This window comes from Neofelis nebulosa, chromosome 8 (genome assembly GCF_028018385.1).
Source record: "Neofelis nebulosa isolate mNeoNeb1 chromosome 8, mNeoNeb1.pri, whole genome shotgun sequence".
Lineage (NCBI taxonomy): Eukaryota > Metazoa > Chordata > Mammalia > Carnivora > Felidae > Neofelis > Neofelis nebulosa.
In genome coordinates, this window is record NC_080789.1 from 29111639 (window position 1) to 29134519 (window position 22881).

Below are 22881 nucleotides of genomic sequence, written 5' to 3' on the forward strand. Positions count from 1 at the left end.
CTTAGTTTCACCTTTGCAGACTCCTTTCCTCCACACTTTACAACCAGTTGGCCACTGGTCTTTACTCTTTACCCTGCGGCTTTATTTTACCATGTTTTTTCACTTACGTTAGTCTTTCCACCTCTTAAAAATAATTGCTACCCTTGTGATGCAATCCCTTTCCATCAGCATTTAATACAGTTAGTTAGAATTTGTCAAAGCTTGAACTGATGTCATCTTTTTCCTTTTTAACAGGGAATCATAAAAATAATAAACTTTTGTGATTTTAATTATTTAATGTTTATTTTGAGAGAGAGAGAGAGAAAATGAGTGGGAGAGGGGCAGAGAGAGAGGGAGACACAGAATCCAAAGCAGGCTCCAGGTTCTGAGCTGTCAGCACAGAGCCCAACGCAGGGCTCGAACTCATGAACCGTGAGATCCTGACCTGAGCCATGGTTGGATGCTTAACGAACTGAGCCACCCAGGAACCCCTGTGATTTTAATTTGCAAATGTAATTTGCAATTTGTAATTTTTTATTTACATTCAATTTGAATGTAATTTTTTGTTTCCCTCATGACTTCTCTTGCCATATTTCTCCTTGGCTTCAGGATCTATTCCTTCTCGGCTTCTGCATGGACTTTCCTGGTTACTTTAGTTCAAAACACAACAGGATTTATCTCATTTTCTATTGCCTCTCTAATTGCTTCTCTAGATGACTTCTAATTATTTCTCTAGATAACTTCTCCCATTTCTTCTTTCCTGCCCAGTAGACTCAGATGGATTTCCTTCTGCCTGTTCTCGGCAGCAAGGGTTCCATTCCCCAAAGAGATGACCTGTAACTTTCATAAAGTCTTTTCTTTGCCTTTTTGTTTTGCCACCGCCTGAAAAACATCTTAATTTTCCTTTTCTCTTCAAAAGCCTTTTCATCCTGTGTTCCTTTGTCTTAATGGCTTTTGGGTATCCCCTGCATTATGCAGATGTTAACGCTCAAGTTTTTAAGCTCCCCGTTCATTCTAAGTCATTGAAGCTGAAGCAGCTGCATCTGTCTCCATTCATTTTGATCTATTACTGAAAAGTTCACTCAAACATGTTCTTCTCTACACAAATTTTGTGCACCACACTCTTTGCCTTACTTTTTAAAGCAAGTTGCTTCCCAATACAGATTACCCGAAGTTTTTTTTCCAATCTGGGGGGGCCTTCCCTGTCTTATTTATCACTACCCCAAATTCATATCCCTTATCCAAATTCCAAATTAGAGTCTTATTGTAATGTCTAGTATGTCAGAAAGACTCTTAACCATATATCACAGGGCCACTTCTTTTCATTATCTCTCTAATTACTATGGAAGCCATAACCTTCTACTTTGCTACTCAAAGTGTGGTACCTTGACCAGCGCTATCACCTGGGAGCTTGTTAGAAATGTAAGTGTTCAAACTTAACCACAGACTTTTTTGAATTATAACCTGCATTCTAACAAATGTCTAGGTAATATGTATTCACAGTAAAGTATAAGAAACACCAGTGTGCTACGGTTCATAAACTTGAGGGTACATGAGAATCATTTGAGTGAACTCAAATATTTTGTGATTGGAACCCAAATAATATTGTCTCAAAACATCCTAGCTTCTCTTGGAGTTCACAAATAGCGACTGCAGTTACTATGCTCTTTTTCCTTATTCAGATTTACCACTTTCCTTCCCAGCATGCATCGTGGTCACACAGATAAACTTCTTCCCACGACCGTGGTCAAGGTAAGACAATTATTAATGAACATTTTACTAATGGACCTTTTACTAATTTTACTAATGGACAATTGAAAAAAGAGAAATTATATTATTAAATTATATTCTTACGGTTACCCAACTAATCACAAGTAGATTGAACATACGCACTCAAAATCCTTAACCCTAATTTTTTGTTTCCCTCATAACTTGGTCTAAAATTTGGGCTATCACCATGTTGTTGTTTGCTGAATAAATATACAATGCTATAAAGGTTATTTTTGTTCCATTTCTCTAAATATTTTTTTTAATATTAAGACACTTAGGTTCTAAATTATTGTTAAAGATACATTTGGAAATATAATTATATCTGTAACATTCCACTAAGTATACCTTGGGGGAGAATAATCAAAAGAAATTAGTTTTAGAAATCGTATGTAAAGAGCATTCAGTATTTCTTTTAGAGATGCACAGAGGTTGGTGATAAAATTTCACGAGACAAAATATAGTAAGTTTACACATCTTGTGGAAAAGATTGCCACAACCGTCCAGTGGTACGTGCCGTCCTCTTTAAACTTTTACTGTCCCTCGCCCCGGCCATTTGTCTTGACACTCTTCTTCCTAACCCACCCATTAGCTGGTTATTTTTCTCTTTATATCCAGGCAAACGTTATCATTTCTCCTCTTCCTCTATTATAAATCTCTCTAAAATGGATTTTGGAGGGGTATGGAAGAAATGGAAAGCACATTGAGGTACCTTAAAAGCTTTTTGAACGTTCATAAAAAATTAAGCACTACTCATTTTCACAGTGAAAGTGGAGTGACAGCCTAATTTGAGAGTCTCAACGAGTGTCCCTAAACAATTAGCTAAATTTTATAATATACTCGAATGCACAATAAATCTGTTAGCTAGTGGTTTGGGCATGTAATTAAGAGATGAACATTATAGCTGAAATCAAACTATGTGACTGTTACATAATTTAAAATCCAGTTAAAATACCTCATTATATATATATTTTTTGTTTCTCTGTTGCTCTTGAAACTTAATTATTGACACAGTATGACTTAAAATGTGGAAATAAATGTTATGGATGAAATCCGAATCAGAGAGGCAATATGCAGAATGAATGTAAAATTTTGGGAGCTTATGAACTTTGAATCTTGCACTTACTTGTGAACTTGGATACATGATAGAGTGATGCCAATAAATGACCTAGGCTTTCTAAGTATCAGATTCCTTACCTGAAATGTATACGTATGAGGTGATTTTTAAATCTTTCTTTCTCTCTTCATATATACATATATTCTACCATACTACCTATAAAAGTTTATTCTTTAGCAGGCTATAGACCATGATTATAATAGATAAATCCTAGTTACAATGTAGGAGGAAGACTGTCACAAATTGGGCAGCAGAATTTGCACTTTGAACAGAAATTCACTAACATAAGAGGTTTCTCTAAGAACTCCTGGAGTAAAACCAACTTTTGAGTGGAAAACAAAATTCCACCTTGATTTAGCAGCAGTGAAAGGAGTCAAAGGCTTGAGACATTTTGCAGTCTGGAAACCCAATTTTCAATTTTTAAGAGTAGAATGTTTGGTAATACTATTTAGTCCACAATTGAAATGAGGGAAATAGATGTCATTTTCCACTGAATCTTAACAGAGGTTTATGGGAGGATGTCTTTTGAATAAAATAACAGAGACATCTCTCTGATTCATTTCCTGATCTGACTTCATCAAGTTTTAACAAGGGTCTTTATGGAATATTACAACACCTGATTATTGTGGAGGAGCTGGGTTTATTCTGTCATCCCCAAGGCCCCTCAAATAAGTACACCTGTCAGAGCCTGAATCCAATATTTGGTATCAGGTGATTATCCCTGACCTTGAAGAACTCATGATTTAAGGTGGGTGCCATGTATATATAGTCAGATGGTTAAAATACAATCTGATACATACTAAAGTAGAACTCCAAACAGTACAATGGAAGGTGCCTGGATGGCTCAGTTGGTTAAGCGTCCAACTCCTGGTTTCAGCTCAGCTAATGATCTCACGGTTTATGGGTTCAAGCCCCACATTGGGCTCTGCACTGACAGTACACACTCCCTCTTTTTCTGCCCCTCCCTCGCCCCCATGCTCTCTCTCTCAAAATAAATAAATAAACTTAAAAAACATTTTTTTAAAGAAGACAAAAATGAAAAACAGCTATACGCCCAAAGGATTTAGGAAAGCTTCAGAGCTTTTGCCACTTGAGTAGAGTCTAAAGGGATGCATGGGAATCCACCACCCAGAACAGGGTCAGAAGGATCTTCCTGCAAAGGAAATGGTATCTCCAAATGCAAGAAGCTATGGCAAAGTCTGTGGCTTTGGTGGTGGGCAGTGCTGGCAGAATAGTGGTGTCAAGGTCAGAATGATGTGCAGAAATTAATGGAGAGCTGTATGTAACACATTAAGACCTTCAGCTCTTTTCTTGTAGGTATTGAAGAAAAAACATCAAAATTCTTTTTGGAGGAAATTGAGAAGCTTGGATTTTTTGGTTTTCAAAAAATAACTTTGGCAAAAGTGTGATAGAGGTTGAGAAAGACTAGAGGTACAATGGTCAAAGGGAAGGCCACTATATTAATCAGAAGAGATGTGAAAATAACCAAAGAAAGATGGTGGTCGTTGGGAAGGAGGAAGAGAGCAGGGTTTAAACAGGACTCTTCAACACTGAATGCTGAAGAGGGAGTGGTGTAAGGAAAATTTTTAGATGGAATTTTACTAGCTTAAACTATCTGGGTAGCATCTGGAGAGCCATAAAAAGAGTTTGTGCCTAACCATTAGGGCATTTGGGCCACCGTGACATGGAAAGCCTGGAATTCTAAATAAGAATAATGCTCTCCAGGAGAGCAAAATGAGTGATCTTAGAGTCTGTGTTCTACATGAATTCCCAGAGGAAAGAAACTGATATAGTAAGAAGAGGATTTGGGTTGTCAAGGTGAGCCCAGGGTAAAAAATCTTGTGGTGACAGAGGACACTGAAGAGGAATGTGGATTTGGAACTTCAAACAGGCTGCTTTTAACTTCGAGCTTGAGCCACTTTTTCACAGAGCATCTAATGCTTTCCAGGACCCGAAGCAATATTCAACATTTATCTTGGGTTAAATCTAGAGTCTTTGTGATTCAATAAACGGATCGTCTCTTAGAGAATCAAGCCAGCAAATAGTACTATGGAAACTGGAATGCATCAAGAGAAAAGTGTGCCTTTGGGTGCTGGCAAAGCATAAAGAACCTAGATGAAATCTTTAAGTAAACAGAAGGAGAGCAATGAACTACAGCACAGTGATAGATAAAAGCATTGTGAGTGGAAGGGATTTACCAGAATTCTCTTTTAAACTTGGCCACAGAGCCATCTTAACACGCTGTAAATACTTGTTGCATGTAAATAACCATTATAATAAAAGAAAAGCTGGCACAGCTAGACCAGTCTCAAGGGAAGTTAATGAAAGTGGACAAGAAACAACTGGCATTGGGAACTCGGAATGAGTGAAGCCGAAAGTATGAGGTTTTACAAAAAAGAAGGAAATGTGCCATATATTTGATTTGTGAAGGAAACTTTTCTCTTTATAAATACCCTTAGATTATTAAACTATATATACGTGTCTGTATATATCCATACATGCTCATCGCAGCAAACTAATTAATAAAAGAAGAAGAAAAACAAATTAAAAATATCTTCACCTGGCCCCTAGCCTCATCCACTCCCATACTTCTGAGAGTAGTAGATTAAGAATGTCTTTCCCAAGCCGTTATACCAATAAAGAGTTTTTATGACAATGGTTTTACAGAATCAAGATATGACCACATTTTTCTTCAACTTTTTTTTTTTTTTTTGCAATCGATTATGGACAGCTCTTCAGATGTAGTAAACACGGATTTATTCCCTCAATGAATGGGTATTCAAATTGTTCCCAATGTTGTCATTGTAAGTGATGATGCAAATAAACAGAAATATTGTGCATATAGTTTAATATGTGGCACTATCATTTTGGTAGAGCCAGACAAAGGGTTTATGCAATTTTAAATATAATAGATACTCTCAGACTATTTTCAAGAAGAGTTCAGTTAACACTCTCCCACTAATCACGTGGCAAAGAAAGTTTCTATTTCCTCACATTAGACCTTTCTCTTATAGGTACTTCATAAAATTTTGCAAAAACAATTAGTAAACTATTTTATTGTTTTAACTTGCATTTTCCTGAGTTTTCTTTTGAAGTGTAGTTGGCACCTTTGAAATGGGTTCAACATTTGCATTGTCTCTCCTATGAATTGCCTGTCCATCTCTCTTATTAATTACTATTGGCTTTTGCTTTTGCGTAGTTTCTCATCAATTTGCAGAATGTCTTTAGTTATTCTAGCACCTAGGTCATCTCCCTATGTGTTCAGGTTTTGTTTTATAGTTTATTTCATATAGGCAACTTACTTGTGTTACTAATTTTGTTTCTAGGTATTTATAGTTTTGTGACAATTAGGATGTTTTCTTTTCTTTTTTCTTTTTTCTTTAACCTCTATTTAGCCTTGTAAAAGTTTAATGGCCCTTTATACTGGGCTTGCAACATCCCAACCGCTACTTCTGTGATGCTCATGTGGTTGGTAAAGTAGGATGTTTTCTTTTTAATTAAGAGGTAGAGTATAGCCCAAAAAAGTGCAAGAAAATATCAATTTACACTTCGATGAATTAACTCCAAGAATACATCTAAGCAACCACTTGTAAATCAGCAAATGTCACCAGCATTCAAAATACCCCCTGCCATGCCACCTCTGCATTGATACCCCACCCCCTCCCAAAAGGTCACTCCTTTCTTAACTTTGAACACTATATTTATGCTTTTTGTGTGTTTTTCTTTTCTTTTTTATTGAACAATACAGAAAAGTAATAATGCAATGTCTATGCTTTTGTGTCTGTTTAGGGGCAAAATTATGTAATTCAGATTTATATTACATATATCTGGTTACTCCATTTTCACTGTTTTATTTATCCATTCGATTGTTAATGGGCAGAAAGATTGCTTTTAGTTTGGGATTATTACATATGTAGTTATTGTAATTTTGATTTGCATTTATCTAATAATTAGTGATTGAGCATTTTTTATGCGCTTACTGGCTGTTAATATATGTTCTTTGAAGAAATGACTATGCAAGTCTTTTGCCCACTTTTGAATCAGAGTTTTTGTTGTTGTGGTTGTTTTAAGAGTTCTTTCTATATTCTAGATACTAATATCTTGTCAGATATATGATTTGAAAATGCTTTCTCCCATTTTGTAGGTTGCCTTTTTATTCCATGGATAGCATTGTTTGATGTGCAAAGTTTGTAACTTTCATAAAGTTTAGCTTGCCTATTTTTGTTTTTATTGCCTTGCCTTTGATGTCATATCAAGAAAAATTACCAAATCCAGTGTCATGAGGATTTTGCTCTAGGTTATCTTCTAAGAGTTTCCTTGTTTTGTTTCTTGCATTTAGGTATTTGATCCATGTTGAGTTGACTTTTATGTATGGTATTAGGTAATGGTCCAACTTCATCATTTTGCGTGTGGATATCCAGTTTCCCCAGCACTGGTTGTTAAAAAGACTGCACTCCCCTCACTTAATGATCTTGGACTTCTCTTTGAAAATAATTTAAACATGTATTCAAGGGTTCATATCTTGGCTGAATATTCCATTCTATTCTATTCTATTCTATTCTATTCTATTCTATTCTATTCGTCTGTATATCTGTCTTTATATCAGTACCACACTCTTTTCATTACTGTGTATTTGTAATAAGTTTTGAAATCCAAAAGTATGAATCCTCCAACTTTATTCTTTTTGAAGATTATTTTAATTATTTGTGGTCCCTTCAGATTTTGTATAAATTTTATATAGATTTTTTATATTTCTGCCAAAACGAGTCATTGGACTTTTTCCTGAGATTGCATTGAACCTGTAGATCACTTTGGTAAGTATTAACATCTTAACAATTTTACGTCTTCCAATTTATGAACTTTGGTTGTCTTTCCATTTATTTTTGTCTTTAATTCTTTGAGTAATGTTTCGTAGTGTTCATTATATAAGGTTTTATCTCCTTGATTAAGTTAGTTACTAAGTATTTTTCAATGCTATTATTAATGGAACAAATTCCATTTGGTCATGGTGTATAATCATTTAAATATGCGGTTGAATGTGGTTTGTTACTGTTTTGTTGAGGATTTTTACCATGCTTCTGGTAGCTTCAGTATTCTCAGGGAAAATGTCTGGCACCCTGGCTTCCCAATTTCTTTAAAAATTAGTTTCTAAAGACTTTCTCTTTCACTCACTGATGTCTTCAATTACACATATCCACCTAGCCATCAACCTCATCCTCCTCTATTCTTCCCTGTCTGTGAATGTGCAGTGAAGTTGAGTTTAGGTGTCAGTGAAGAATTAAATGGGATCTAATTATGCAATTAGATTTGAGTCTGCAATTCAGGAAAGTTGTAGGGAAAGGAGGTATAAGTTTAAGAGGCATGAGCTTGGATAAGATAACATGGGGACAGTCTACAGAGTGAGAATAAAAGAGGCCTGAAGATTGAACCATGACTGGCTTCACTATTTAGAGGCCAGACAGAAAAATGAGCCAAACTAGAAAAAGAGACAAGGGCAAAGGGGTCACCAAGGTGAAAGGAGATTCTACTGTCATTAAAGTCAACAGAATAGAGAGCTCTGGAAAAGAGGCAATTTAACGATGCTTGAGGAGTCCAGACTGGGAAATGTCCAATAGTTTGAATGCTATTGAGGTTATTTGAGTCTGTATCAAAACCACATCAGTGGCATTGAGCAATAGAAACCACATTGAAGAGGGTAAATAAGATAAGAAGATACACACACACACACACACACACACACATATAGCTGGTATATATATATATATATATATATATATATATATATACCCACTACTTTCTGGAAGCTGGAGGAGGAAGTGCTTGTCAATTTAATTAGTTTTTTAATGAGGAAAGTTAGACCACAATTTCTGATGAGTTTACCTCTTCAATGTCTAAATGACTAAACAGAATAGTCTGCATTTCCTCTTCTAATCCACCTCTCCCACCACCTGTAACATTGTTCTCTTCCATCACCATCACTGCCTTCTTGTTCTGAGGGAGCATATTTTTGGCAGGGAATGTAGCATTAGCTTACTTACAGATGTCTCCTTATCTGTTCCTCCCCTTTATTAACTGATTATTCATACAAAACCAGTGTGATCTTTTATAAACCCAAATCATATTGTCTCCATGCTTTAAGTACTTTGAAGGTTTTCTATTGCTCTTGGCATAAGGACTAAAATTTCTTATCTAATTTAACACACCCTCTCTGATGTGTTGCTGCTTTCTTCTCTGACCTCATCTCATGACATTTCCCTACTTTGAAGTTTAAGTGACACTTGGTTTATTTTAGTTCCCTGAACATGTCAAACTTGTCCACCAGGCTCCAAGTTTCACGAGGGACAAAATAGGTCTGTCTTGCTGAGTAACTGTTCTCAGGGTCCAGCAGAGTGTCTTATATTTGGTGGTGTTCAACAAAGATTTTTTGAATGAATCAATGACATTTCTTGTGTTGAAATGAAAAATAAGGGAGAAAAGGAGACCTGAGGAGAAGGAAAAGAGGGGGAAACTACAGAAGAGGAACACAAACATGGAAAAAAATACGCAAAAACAAGCCAGCAATAATTACCTTTTCTTTTTCCGGTTAAAATCTAAACTCTTTAATATACAATGGCTTACACATCCCTTAATGATTTAGTTCTCAACTAAGCTTGAAATTCTCTTCTGGCCATTTGTCTACACTGACGCCAATACCCTCTTGCTCATATAGCCTCAAAAACTGCTTGCATTAGTTCCATATGGAACGATCTGCCTTATTTGCTATATTTTCTCTGACTAGTGCTTTGAATTGTGATTCCTTCTGCTTGGATCATTTTTTCCTATCCAAAGTCCAAATCATCCTTTCTTTTTTCCTTTTTAAATGTGTATTTATTTTCAAGAGAAAGAGGAAGAGGAAGAGACAGAGAGCAAGCAGGGGAGGGGCAGAAAGAGAGAAGGAGATACAGAATCTGAAGCTGGCTCCAGGCTCTGAGCTGTCAGCACAGAGCCTGACACAGGGCTGGAACTCATGAACTGCAAGTGTCAGATAATGACTTGAGCTGAAGTCAGATGCATAACCAACTGAGCCACCCAGGTGCTCCCCCGATCATCTTTTTTAATGTTTATCTATTTATTTTGAAAGTGAGAGAGTTCAAGCAGGAGAGGGACAGAGAGAGAGGAGGAGAGAAACCCAAGAAACGTGGGACTTGATACCACAAACTGTGAGATCATGACCTGAACTGAAACCAAGAGGAAGATGCTTAACCTGCCAAGCCACCCAGGTGCCCCCAAATCATTTTTATAAGCATTTCCTACTAAATCATGTATCTCAGCTTAGATCTTTCTTCCTTCTGAAAGTGATTCTTTACAGTATTCCAGTGAAGATCATCTTTATAGCAATAAGTAAATAAAAAACGAACACTGCTCTGGAGGCCCAGTGTCAGTTCTTTAAATAATGAATACTATTATTGTTGTGGTGACTGTTTTTGTTTTTATATAATATTCAGCGAGATTGAAGGAACTTTGTCTTGTTTCTTCCTAGAATTTATTACTGATCTGTGATTTTACAGTTGAATTTTACTAGCAACTGTGGGACAAAAAATGATGACATACATTACATTAACCAAATCCCTACTAGTGTTAAGCCATACCCAACTCATAATTAAGAGTATACAAGGGGCGCCTGGGTGGCTCAGTCAGTTGAGCGGCTGACTTCGGCTCGGGTCATGATCTCGCGGTCCGTGAGTTCGAGCCCCGCGTCGGGCTCTGCGCTGACAGCTCAGAGCCTGGAGCCTGTTTCAGATTCTGTGTCTCCCTCTCTCTGACCCTCCCCCATTCATGCTCTGTCTCTCTCTGTCTCAAAAATAAATAAACGTTAAAAAAATTTTTAAAAAAAAGTATACAAGCAGTATTTCTGCTTAATTGAATTAAGAAATTCAATGTTAAAGCATTCACTTATTTGTTTAATGGCAGTTAACAGTTGTTACACCAGGGATTTATTGTTTGTTGGGAGTTTGCAATGATCAGTAAGACCCATAGTGATGCACACGTCCTAGTATTCAGAAAGAGAGAAAGACACTAGTGTGTTCCTTTGAGATCACACAGATGCAGGAGGGAGTAATTTACACATAGAGCGATGGCTTGATTATAGAGTATCTTCATCCCAAAGTCTATGCTTTTCTGCACTTGAGGGAAAGACTTCAAAACAAAATCCTGTTTTATTGACCTTGACAAGAGATATACTTAGGAACAATGGATGTGCTTGGTTTTCTTCTGAGACAGTCAATTTAATTTTCTTTAATAAGACAAAGTCCTGAAAGAAACAAACCAAAAACTATTAGAATTGTAGTTATTTTTTAAACAGGATAAATCGGCAAAAAATGCTGAAGTCGTTATTTTACCTATCTGATATCAGTAAAGTAGCACTTCACTTAAAATCTGGAATCAAAAAGGGTTAGTATCCAAAAACTATAAAGAACTTGCCAAACTCAACATCCAAGGAACAAATAATCCAGGGAAGAAATGGACAGAAGACATGAATAGACACTTTTCCAAAGAAGACATCCAGACACATGAAATGGCAAACAGACACATGAAAAGATGATCAACATTACTCTTAATCAGGGAAATACGAATCAAAACCATGATGAGATAACCACCTCACACTGGTCAGAGTGGCTAAAATTAACAACTCACAAAATAACAGATGTGGATGAGGATGTGAAGAAAGGGGAACCCTCTTGCACTGTTGGTGGGAATGCAAACTGGTGCAGCCACTCTGGAAAACAGTGTGGAGGTTCCTCAAAAAATTAAAAATAGAACTACTTTATGATCCAGAAATTGAATTACTAAGAATTTATCCAAAGGATACAAAAGTGCTGATTTGAAGAGTCACATGTACCCTAATATTTATAGCAGTGCTCTCAACAATAGCCAAATTATGGAAAGAGCCCAAATGTCCATTAACTGATGAATGGGAAAAGAAGATGCAGTATATATATATCTATAGTGGAATACTACTCAGTGATGAAAAAGAATGAAATCTTGCCATTTGCGATAACATAGATGGAACTGGAGGGTGTTACGTTAAGCAAAATAAGTTAGTCAGAGAAAGACAGATAATACATGATTTCACTCACATGTGGAATTTGAGAAACTTAACAGATGATCATAGGACAAGGGAAGGAAAAATAAGATAAAACCAGAGAGGTAGGCAAACCATAAGAGACTCGTAAATACAGGGAACAAATTGATGGCTAATGGGGGTGGGGGAAGTGGGTGATGGGCAATAAGGAAGGCACTTCTCAGGATGAGCACTGGGTGTTATATGTAAGTGATGGACAAATAAAGCAAATCTGGAATCGATATTTATATGAAGGACAGAGACATATCCAGTTCAATCTGAGTGAACAATACCTTAGATAGTCCCTTACAAGTCCAAGTTGGGATGACTTCTATAATTATCATAACTTTAGATCAGTTTCAAAATACTGAATTGATCTGATCATAAATACATATTACACCTTAGTTTTCAAAATAGAGGAAATCAATAATGTATTTATCAAATATATACTGCCTGTCTACTATGTGGCACGCGTATGTTACATACACATAGTATATATGTTGTATATTTCGGTAGCTGAGGAAATAGCCATGAACAAAACAGACAAACATCTCTGCCTTTCTGTAGTTCCAGTCTAATATGGGTGGAAGAGTTAATAAATTATTAATCAAGTAAAAGACAAAGATATCATATAATATTTCAGAGTTTTGAATGGTATGAAAAAAAAAGTAACTAAATAGGAATGGAGGGGTCAAGAAGTAAGAAGAGTAGGAAAGAATTGTCTGAGAAAGAATGTGAAGGCAGCTTCTGATAAGATGGATAAGACCTGAAGGTGGTGAGAACATTGCTCTCAGACCTCTGAAGGAAGAGAATTTCCAAGAACAGAGAAGAGCAAGTCAAAGACCCAGAGATGAGATTGTGCCTAATGTGTTTGCTGAATGGTAAGGAAACTAGTGTGGCTAGAGGAGGTTAGGCATATGCTAGGAGATGTGGTCAGAGAGGTAGAGTGGAGCGAGATGTTTGTAAGGCCTGTAAGTGACTAGCATTTACTCTACTGAAACTGTATGTCGTTTGCGGGTTTTGAAGGAAAAAGACATGATCTGTATTCATTAAAGTTAGTGACAATGGATGTTTTTGTATTTTCCACTAGCATATTTAGCCATGTGGATCCAGGTAGAAAAGCATATTTAACCAAGGTTCTAAGTATTGGCAGTCAGGTGAGATGAAGGGAGAGAAGGCAAAGGAATCAGAAATATATGCCGAGTAATAATTATAATGTGGATAATGGGATCTAAACTACATGAGGAGAGAAGTATGGACACAGCAGGAGCAGTGCAACGCTCACAGGGCTGATAATTGTGGGGTTGCTAGAGGCGGGATATTAAGGAAGTGGAGGTCACAAGTGGGCTAGTTGAAATTAAGACAGAGTGACATTTATTGGCATGACAAACTCTCACGTATGACCATGAGAGTAGTTGATGGAGATAGGATGCAGAACAAAGCCAACGGGGGAGAGGGTTTCAGGGAACAGAGACCAAAAAATTGGAAGCTTTGTTTATGTGGCTGTTGAAATCCTCATGCGAGATCACACAAGCAATTCTGGGAAGAATGACTGAGCCAGGAAACTCTTTAAGAAATAAATGAAGTGACCCAGGGCTTGGTAGATGAGAACAACAACAAAAATGGTGCATCCCGATAACACAACCTTCCAAGGAGGATGTTTTCATGGAGAGGGAGAGAGAGTCTTACCTGGAGCAAGTAGCTATGAAAAAGCAGAGGGGACACCTGGTTGGAGAGCTTGGGAGACATCTGGTTGGAGGAGTTAGTCTGGGGCTCGGAGGGATGTGGGAGAAGCAACAGTCACCACTTGAGATGGCTGCCAAGTAAGCAGTGACCTCAGGGGTGAGACAATTCAACTCAGTAACAAACTGAAGGCAGATGGTGGAAGTTAAAGGCAGTGGGGGTGGGGTAGATTTGGTTGATGACTGACAGCGAATCAGTGACAAAACACGCCATGATTTGTCAGCTTCAAAAAGGATGTTTTGTGGCTTGGCCCCCAAGGTTTTATTTTTAAAACCATACACACTAAGCATTTATTGTATTTGCTCAAAAATACGAGAGAGGTAGGGACACAAATGATGCCAAGTTTTTATAACTATGCTGAATATAAAATACTGGAGAGCCCTGGCTTTGTTCCCATTCTAGAAATCATTATTGCGAATTTCCTTTTGAGTTGAATTTCGTTTTTCAGAAGAGGGGCCATGAGCAGGCATAAACACTACAATTTATCAAACTGCCTGAAGGGAAAGATGTGAAAAGTACTGATGAAAAACAACCCCTTGGACAGGACAAGATATGATAAGAGGACTTTGAAAAGTTTTTGTTTTGTTTTGTTTTGTTTTGTTTTTTTTACCCAATTTCCCTAAGTTCCAGGAAGTTTTCTTAGGAGAGATGGTGGTGCCTGAAAACCACATCATTCCTGGGATAGTAGAGACTTCTGGTCAGCATATGTGACTGTAGGAAGAAATAAATAATTTATATTTTAGAAAAAACCCTTATTATCTAAAGATGGCTCTTTAATAAAGTCATAAAGCAAGTAGGAAATGGACAGATGTCTTGTTTTCCCAAACTCTTTCAGGGCTCAGTGAATAAAAAATGGTGGTAACAACATGATTTTAGGAAGGCTTGTGTTTTAGTTTCCTGCTCTGTTCAGAATAGATTAGTGTGTGTATGTAGGGGGCACATACCTTACTTGATCTTATACGTTATGTGCCAATATCTTTGCACAATACTCTCTTGTTAAAGGCAGAGAATGTTTCAATGTTCATCTTTTAGCCTCCATATTCTGGAAGCAAGGTGGATATTCAACCACTGAATCAACTTGCGAAACGTGAACAGTTCTTATTTTCCAGATTTTACCTGTTTCCATATATGAGTGGGTACCAGTAGCAAGAAACTTTCAGAGGGTAAAAAGAAAAGAAAATAAGTAAGGAAACTGAAGTAAAAAGTATTCAAAGGGAGTTAAGTAAAAATAAACAGAAATCAATATAGCATTTGTACCTTACTCTCTCTTCTTTTTCTGCTTGCCGTTGCTTCATAGTAACGATGTAAAAAAAAACTTCAACTCTGGGGGTTAGGCAGTTAACATTTCTGAGTATATGATGAAGACCCGGATGAGTCATCCCTGAAAGAACTTTCAACCTTTCAGTGTAATACACATAAAACCTGGTTTTCTTGTGTTCTAGTGCCCACATCACTTTCACACAAACAGCCTGTCAACCAAGTAGTTAAAAGCATGTGGCATTTTTACTGAGGAATCTCTTAAAATTACCCAATTGGGGTAAATGGAGAATATATTCTTAACACTTGGGTAAACTTCTAATAGGTGTCCTATCTCTTATTTGAAAGCATCTCCCACAGAGAAGTAACTCTCCCAAATGTTTCTTCTTTGTGAACTACCCCAAATTCTACCTTGACCTTTGCTTATGTTAATCTTCTATTCTCCCTGCATTGCCTTTATTCTGACCCCTGTACTGAGGCAACCTTGATTTACATAAAAATGTCAAGAAGTCTCTTGGCAAGACTGAGTATTCTTTAGCAGAGAAGAAACTGGGCTGTGAAACTCAAGCTTTAATATCTTACTCTGGGCCAAATAAATTGTAGTGGGGGCTGAGTGGAAGTGGTTGAGAATGAGAAAAAATTTTTTCTTGATCTTAAAGATTTTCCTCTAAAAAAACTAGTAAGATGTATTTACATTAAGCCTCTAAAGTCAAAGGATTTTGCTGGATCTTTGTTTTAGTTTAAAGTGGAGTAGAAATGAAAACTCTCCATCGTTCTCATTCTATATATGGATTCATTCCTCATCCAGATATTCTTTTGCCCCTGCTCCCTATGATCCTTGGGTCTTAGGGATGGCATCCCCATGGAAGAGGGGAGGGCACTGAAGGAGAAGTTTCTAACACAGAACTGTGTAGAAACTAGAGGGGGAAAAGAGAGCTACTATTTTCCAGAAGGTCCTTAAAGTGAAACAGACCACAAATTCTCTAATTAGCAAAAGCAGACTTGAGGCATGCAGCCTTCTGTTTACTTCAGGACTAGGAAGGAGACCAGCTGGCTTTCCCTCAAAGATAACAAATGCTATTGCTGCTTTGAAGAACCTTGCCAGATTAAGTGTATTTGCAAAAAGAAAAAAAAAAAGAGAGAGAGAAAGAGAGAGAGAGAGAGAGAGAGAGAGAGAGAAGAAGAAGAAGAAGAAGAAGAAGAAGAAGAAGAAGAAGAAGAAGAAGAAGAAGAAGAAGAAGAAGAAGAAAGAAGAAGAAGAAAATAAAGTTCATACTGGTGTTTTTAATTTTTTTTTAAATATTTATTTATCTTTGAGAGAGAGGCACAGAGAGCGACTGGGGGAAAGGCAGAGAGAGAGAAGGAGACACAGAATCCGAAGCAGGCTCCAGGCTCCCAGCTGTCAGCACAGAGCCCAACGCAGGGCTTGAACCACAAACTATGAGATCATGACCTGAGCCGAAGTCGGGTGCCCAACCAACTGAGCCCATATTGGTGTTTTAAAAACCCTTGAAGACAATGAGTTTGTTATAAGAGGATGCTTTGGACATCAAGTTACTGTACTGTGTACCTTTCCTTTCTTAATTTCAAAATAAAAATAATAGCATTTGGCCTATCCAACTTTCCAAATTTTTGTATCTCCCTAAGGTGATTTTTGTGAAAGCATTAGAAGAAATAAGCTCTAGGTTTCCATTTACTTTATACAGATGTAGAGTACTATCTGATACCTCCTGATTTCTATCATTATTGTTATTAGGTCAGCTTCTTAAAATAAAATTAATAGGAGAAGGGTTTGACTACTGGGCCCCTGTGGAGCATGTGGAGAACTTTAGAAAGTCATTGAATATTAAACAATCATTTAGAAATCACTTGGGTGCAGCATCAGCTTTGAGGCTTGTAGGCTGTGGTGTAGATTTTTGTGTATTGTAGTGTTTTCTTTGGGATTTGCCTGTGTGACAAAAGAGGCAAACTTCTATAAAAATGAAAAACTAATGAGATTTACATAATACCACCAGAAAAAAAAGAATAATGAAAACAATTGGTTTCCTAGCAGATCACCTTAATAACTTAAATAAAAGCAAAATGCAAGCTGAGAGATCACCAAAATAATAGACTATTTCTAGACTGAAAATCCACCTTTTCTGTTGAATTATAACACAAAGAAAACTATTTTAATGTAAATACAACACTTATGGGATGTCAAAAATTTTGTTGCTAAGAAGGAGACTCACTTGGTAAGCCAACAAGTGTTGTTGTTGGTAGACATCACCAATAACTATTCTGCACGAGGCCTTCTTGTCAGTTGGATGAGATCTCAGTAATGCTCCTACTTTTCCTAGAGTAGAAGGTACTACTGGGAGTTAGATTGGGAAAATTCTTTACCATACTTTGGAAATGCCTAGCATCCTTGTTCTCAGGGACACAAATATCAGGTCGCTCTCCTAGTTATTATGACAAACAAAATTGCCAAAAACATCCCTACCGATTTCCAGTAGCCTGTGGCTGGTGGCTGGTGGTAAATCTCACCCCACCTTTCCCTGGAACTACTTCATTTTACACATCAGGAGTCAGAGTCCCAAGGAGGTAAATTGATTCTCCAAAAGCCACAGAGTGGCAGACCTTGGGGAGTAACCTTTCCATCTTGCTGCTTTTCCACTACCTCATGCTGCCTCCTCTCCAAGTCTCCCTAAAGTGCAATATGAATAACTCTGGAAAACTACGCAACAAACTTACAACAGAGATTCCTTCTACAGCGGGGATGAGGAGACGACAATATAGGGATTTCCACTGTTGCTCCATATTCTTGTGAATTTTTATTTTTTTGGGTTTTTTAATTTTAATTTTTTATTTGAGAGTGAGGGGAGAGGAGTAGAGGGAGAGAGAGAGAATCTTAAGCAGGCTCCTTGTTCAGCACTGAGCCTGATGTGGGGCTTGATCTCATGACTGTGGGATCATTACCTGAGCAGAAACCAAGTTGGACATTGGACGCTCAACCTACTGAGCCACCCAGGCGCCCTCTTGTGAATTTTTTGAAGAATTCACAATAAGTACACATTAGATTTATGATTCTAAAAGTAAAAATAAATTCTATTTGGTGTCTTGGGGGGGGGGGTTATTTCTAAGATATTTTAGAGGAAGACATTTTGTAACACTCTGTGAAATGTTTCCTCCCATTTGTATACTTTGAAAGAAATGACACAAAATATTGTTCTGATGGTGTTATTTTTCTACACAATCTTTTACACTCTCTCTGTTCCTTGTAGCTATTAAGAGTTCTGAATAGGATTTTCCTTATACTGATTTTCCTTTGTATTTGATTCTTACTGTTTCTGTTTCCCTCCTCCTTCCATCTTCATATGTAATGTTTATGAAGTATTTCCACATTTCATGTATTAGTACCCATGTACTGAAAACTAGTAAAAATCATGGCAGAATAAAATAGGTTGGACCACTGAAAATAAAAATGGCAAGATAATTTTTAATAACTTATTTGTTACATGTGGCCTTTCAATAAGTGCAAAAGGCAGAATAGATTAAGTCACTTCTAATACTAACAAGTAAAATACCTATTTTGAAAATCAGTAGCATCATTTGCTGACAAAATACTACTAGTCTGTTGTACCTCAAATAAACACCTCCCTCTTAGGTGATGTACCGATTATATTCCTTGGGGCATTATTATTTTTTTTTTCCACACATTTCCTTCACCAAAGCCTTTAATCCTGTGTGAATTCAGGTGGGGATTAAATTGAAATGAAGAGAAACTCAATGTACTACCAAGACCTATCTTCTCCACATGAGCCAACTTACCTCTTCTTCTTTCCCCTGTGTCCACATTTGCTGGGATTGAGCATCTCCTTTGAATTCACCGTTGCCATAGAAACATGTGTTCCCAGTTGACCTTTTGTTTTTCAAGGGGAAAGATAAACATGCCACCCACTTTGGGGGCCCTATTAGAGCCTATTCCCAGAGAACTGTACCTTCCCAGCTGCAGCATCTGACATGCTTAGGAAAGCAGTCATCTCCCAGCCTTGTTGGCAGCCGCAGGCAGAGAATGGACGCCAGCTGTACTGGGGCTGGGGCTTCATGAACCCTTTCCTATTAGGCCACATCCTGTCTGTCTTTTAGGAGTGAAGGAATGTTTCAGGTCAAATAAAGAACAGGCTTATGCAATATAACCCCCAGGATTAATCTTTTGAAAATAACAGCAGGCAGGCCACCTGAGGTGAAGAGTAAGTAACAAAATATGTCCAAGGGGACAGAATGGAAATATGCTCCATGTTATAGATTAGAATGCGTAAGGGGAAGAAAATTAGCTTATGCTAATGTTTGTAAGTCCTGCACACTCTCAATGGAGTTTAGACTTGGAAGATACTTTGGGCATTGAGGCTTAAAGTCTGGATGCAATTCACAGCAGTATTGCATCTAGCATTTATCCTAAGCCATTGTGTAGATTTTTAAAGAAGGGTCACCTCTGGGGAGATGCTCCTGGGTGCCTTTGTGTAAAACAGTAGCTGAACAAGTGTATGAGGGAGCCCTGCTCGTATATCTGTATACTTGCCCTCTTGACTTAGATGTTCCAGAAACATCTCAAGCTTAACAGGGAGCTCTTGATTCCTTCCACAACCCATTTTTCCTCTGTACCTTTCTCCATTTCAGTAAATGGAAGGCAAAAACACACAGCCGTTTAAACCGACATTGTCATTCTAGAGCCTTCTGGAGCCTTCTCCATCTCCTTGTGGACCCTCATCCCATTTGTCACATATAAACTGCCAGAAAGGCCATTAATATCACCTCCAAAGCCCTTCTGGAATACGCTTTCTTGTCAGTCTCCACTGCCATTCCCAGTGTAAGCCACCATCATCTCCCAGTGGGCCTGCAAAGTAGCCTCCAGTTAGTCCCCCCAGCTCATATCAGTGCTGCTAGCATACACCATTCTCCACACAGAAAACCCAAGTGTTCTTTTACAAAGCCAACAGGCTAGGTCATTTTCCCCACTCAAACCCTTGTGTGTCTTTCGAATGTTCTTGGAGTTGACTTCAACCTCTCTATCATGTAGCCTAACTGAACTGCCATCTGCCCAGCTCTCTACCCTCTGACATCACTATCTACCTTTCTCGCTGCTTGCCATACCCCTCTTTCCAACGTACCAAACTGTTTCCTGCCCAGAGTTTTACAAACGCTCTGCCCGAATGATTCTTTCCTTAGAACTTTTACATGACCTGCAACTTAACTCTAGTCAGCACCGTGATCTAATGTGGAAAGGCCTTCCTTGGTAACCTTCATAATGCACACGAAACGAAGTAAATTACATTAAAACGCAAAGAAAGAAAACTTGCTCCTAGTTACTACCATGTCACCCAATTTCTGTCCTCTGTGACAGGTATTGAAGTCTAAGGTTGCTTGTTTTCCTGTCTAATCACCTTCCTAGAAGGTAGGGACTTTGTGCCTAAAACAATGCTTGGCAACATGGTAGGTGCTTTATATAAATATACATACATGTGCATACCTATTTTTTTAGTAGAAATTCTCCTAATACAATGAGAAAACTAAATTCTTCTGTTCCTATATACCATTGATGATGCCCAGGTACATTTTCTTTTTTATTCTTACGTTTTTGTCTCCTTTTAGAATTGAAGAGAAACACAGCTGAGACAATGCAAAAGGGGAAAAAAATGGGTTGATACATACATAGCTAGTGTTTTGTAGTTCCTGGGAGGCAACCTAGGTAGGACCCTGCATTACTACCCCCCAAGGGGTCCTTCCCAAGAGAACACTTTGATTTGTGGCTTTAAAGGAGATTGAGAAACATCTTGCCCTGCCTGGTTTGGCATAGACGACCAAATAAACATGCTTGAACTCACTGCATGCTGTAGGGCATATGTGTACAGATTAGTATACCACATTCTTAAAACTTTTTTTCTTCCAGAACACACACACACATCATCATCATCATCATCATCATCTAAACAGAACACACCCTTTGCTGAGTCCAATTAGCTCTTGGGTGGTCTGGTACTAGAATCTTGACATTGATAGCTCAGTGTATTCTTCATAGTCTCTTGACCACATCCCACTGCACACAAAAAAAAATCAAAGATTCACTTGTTATATTATTACATTGTTAGCATTGAAAAGTATAACTTCAGTTATAGTTATCACAGATTTATTATAAAAGCAATAGACACATATTTATGCCTATGCTTTTACCTCTTCTATAATCAGTGACAACAAAATTTTTACAGTTGCATCTTGGTTTTTAACAAGAAACTAAGTAACACAATAGATTTTTCCCTTTACCTTCAGAGCAGTCCTTACCCCAATATTCAATATTATTATTGTTATTATTAATTTATATCTAAAAGGTCTTTATTCCCCAAATTATAACATATATTTTATTTCTTTCCTTCCTACTTTTAATGAGTCTCCATAAAATCCTTACATGTGTAGCTTATTTGTTCCTCTTCTTCCTCTTTATACCACAATACAGATTAGGTGACTCCGAGAGGCTTTGATACAGCCCATTTAAAAATCAAACGTGTGTAAGTGTGATTCCCTCATCATGACTCCTCTAAAGCAATTTCTTGCTCTTGCTATGGAATTTCACTTTTGTATAATACAGTGGTTTAGAAACCTTCATTCTTTATATTCTTAGAAGTCCAAGGTCAAGTGTCAAAATATATGACGGGGTCAAGAGGGAGCCCAGAGAAAAAGGCGGTGGGATCTTCCATGTCTCCATCCACAGAGAGAATCTTCTTTATCTATTTTAAATATTGGATTTATGATCGATTAGTTTGAAGAAATTACTTCACTCTAAAAAAAGCTGAAAGTCATCATTTGACCCATGATTTGTGCAACTCTGGACCACACGAGACAAGAGCCAGGCTGAGGTGAGCTTAGCACATCAGCTACTACCCAAGGCACTTGAGTCGACATGAGCCAAGGGTCTATTGAACTATTTGCACTTCTACAGGCCTGGAATGTGGCCTTTGGAACTCAGACCTGTGGGAGAAGCTGGAGCCCTCTCATATGTGTGCCTGTGAACTCTCCTGTTTCTTTTTTTTTTTTTTTTTTAATTTTTTTTCAACGTTTTTTATTTATTTTTGGGACAGAGAGAGACAGAGCATGAACGGGGGAGGGGCAGAGAGAGAGGGAGATACAGAATCGGAAACAGGCTCCAGGCTCCGAGCCATCAGCCCAGAGCCTGACGCGGGGCTCGAACTCACGGACCGCGAGATCGTGACCTGGCTGAAGTCGGAGGCTTAACCGACTGCGCCACCCAGGCGCCCCAAACTCTCCTGTTTCTAAAAACAACTAGACCATCATCTTTAAAGTGGACCATGTTCCTCAGTACTTGATTATAGTTGAAACAGCAGCCTACATTATTTTTTTTTCCATTATCTACTTTCTCTTATTTGCTTTTGATTATATTGTTCCTTAAACCTAGCATCCCTTAGAATGCCTGGGGGGGCTCAGTTGGGTAAGCATCTGACTTTTGATTTCAGCTCAGGTTATGATCTCATGGTCATGAGATTGAGCCCCGAGTTGGGCTCTGTGTCGGACATGAAAACTACTTAAGATTCTCTCTGTCTCTCTCTCTCTCTCTCTCTCTCTCTCTCTCTCCCTCTCCCTCTCTCTTTCTCTCTCCCCCTCAGCCCCTCCTCTGCTCGCTCTCTCTCTCAAAATACAAAAACAAAAAACAAAAAATCTAGCATACCTTAATAACAATCCCTACTTCCTTCACTCCAGACATTGCCCTACCAAAAATCCTACTCACTCTTCCAGAATTAATTAAAAATATATCTCTTTATGAATCCTCCTGTGTTTTCATCACCAGAAATCATTGTTACTTTTGTATGCACAGCTTACAAGCTGTACTTTAACTTCATGTTTCTATCATTTTACCTCAGTTTATGTT

The 22881-nt window shown here is 37.8% G+C and overlaps 1 long non-coding RNA gene across 2 annotated transcripts in view; it reads left to right on the top strand.

Annotated features, from left to right (window-relative positions):
• LOC131519107 (uncharacterized) overlaps positions 1–22881 on the top strand; it is an 85779-nt gene that overhangs the window by 58195 nt on the left and 4703 nt on the right. For both annotated transcript variants that reach the window (XR_009265467.1, XR_009265468.1), the window contains exon 4: positions 1662–1731. This is a non-coding gene — a long non-coding RNA (uncharacterized LOC131519107). The remainder of the gene's footprint in view (positions 1–1661; positions 1732–22881) is intronic.